A 2,054-nucleotide genomic window follows, 5' to 3' on the forward strand; every position below is an offset into this window, starting at 1 on the left:
CTTGGGAGTAGTTGTTGTTGGGCCTCCTAAAGGAACCTCCCCTCTTGAAAGGCGGACCTCTAGGTGCAAAACTCTTCCCTCTTCACACACACTTCAGCAACCCTACACTTGTTCACCAACTCGGAGAAAGTCCTAATCTCCATTGGCCCCACCGAACCGAAAATATCACTCCGGAGTACTCCTTCGTACTTAACACACTTCCATTCCTCATATTCCACCGGAGTCCCTTGACACATACGAGAGAATCTGAACAGCTCCTCAAACTTGTCAGTATACTCAGATACGGACATAGTACCCTGCTTCAGCTGCAACAATTCAAGCTCCTTGGCCGTCCTGGCAGAAGTCGGAAAGTACTTCTTATAGAACTCCTCTTGGAAGACATCCCAGGTGATATAATCATCACCCTGCTGCAGGAGGCGTTGGATTCCTTGCCACCAATGCGACACTTCCCCAGTGAGCAAATAGGTAGCGAACTCTACACGCTGCCCTTCAGGTACCACCTGCGCTTGCAATGCTCGTTCCATGGCCTGAAACCATGTATCGGCCTCAGTCGGGCTAGTGGTTCCCTTGAACTTAGGTGGATTAACCTTCAAAAAGTTTGCCAGTGTCATCGGGCCCTGAACTCCACCTCCGTCATTACCATGGTTGTTCATCTGTTGACCAAGAGCCTCAACAGTGGCTTGCATAGCAGCAGCCATGTTCTCCAATGCAGTCATAAAATTCATCGGGTCATTAGGGTTAATCTCCGGTGCACGAGCATTTGTATGGCCGCTCCTATGACCTCTACCGCATCCACGAGGCACCATCTGGTTCCTATACACACCAAACAATCGATATTAAGTTGATCAGTATCAATATCAGAAGTTTAGTGCTTCAAAGTCCCAAATGCATGCTCATGAACGTTTATGCCAATTATATCAAGCAGATATACTAATAGCACATAACACACATACAAAGAATGCACAGAAGCATAGTCAGTCCGTCCCTCAGGCTCTACAGGAACGAACTGCTCTGATACCATAATGTAACACCCTACCATACAGAGTCTTATGCTTAAGTCATAATCCAGAGATGGCAAGGTATTACGACCTCTAAAACAAAAATCTAGTACATATAGTAGTGTGAATAAGGATTATAACTAGGAGCCTTTGTAGAAAAAGGGGTAAATAAAAAATTGCAACTCGAAAGCGCAACACTCCGATTGATAACACAACGAGCAAAGGATAAGCTAACACGAGATTATATATATATATACAAAAGAGTGTCAAAAACGGGAATATCAAAACTCAAATCCGGATGCGAAGATAACTGGTCCAAAAATAAGGAGTCATCACAGTTTGTATTTTTTAGTGGAGATAAAATAAGGAAACCCCAAAGGAAACCCAAAGGGACACAAATACAGAACCCTATTCTCCAAAAATCTCCTATAAGAGGAGTCATCACAGTTTGTATTTTTTAGTGGAGATAAAAGTATCTAAACAAGATATATAAACCAAGACGGAGTCCCGAGAACAAAGAATCTTCCCTAATCCAGAAGTCTCCAGCATGCCTCAGCGAGAAACCTCACGTCCTGCATCTGAAAATCACAAAATCCACATGGGTGAGAACCAGAGGTCCCCAGCATGGTAACAGCTTCCACATATATAATACATAATAATAGAGGAAAGCCGAAGGCAATCCTAGAACTTCCTCCAGATAATTGATGAGTATTTTGGTGAAAAATAAAATTCTCCCAAAACACACAAATCTAACCGGCAAGTGTACCGGGTCGTATCAAGTAATAAAAACTCACGGGAGTGAGGTCGATCCCACAGGGATTGAAGGATTGAGAAATTTTAGCTTAGTGGTTAATTTAGTCAAGCGAATCAAGATTTGGTTGAGTGTTTTGTGATTTGCAGAAATTAAATTGCATGGAAGTAAAGAGAACAGGGAATTAAAGTGCTGAATCGTAAAGAACAAGAAATTAAATAGCAAAAACTTAGAATGCAAGAAATGTAAATTGTGGAATCCTAAAGTGCAAGAAATGTAAACGGCTGGAATTGTAAAGGGAATTA

This window comes from Arachis ipaensis, chromosome B09 (genome assembly GCF_000816755.2).
Source record: "Arachis ipaensis cultivar K30076 chromosome B09, Araip1.1, whole genome shotgun sequence".
NCBI classification, from domain to species: Eukaryota; Viridiplantae; Streptophyta; class Magnoliopsida; order Fabales; family Fabaceae; genus Arachis; species Arachis ipaensis.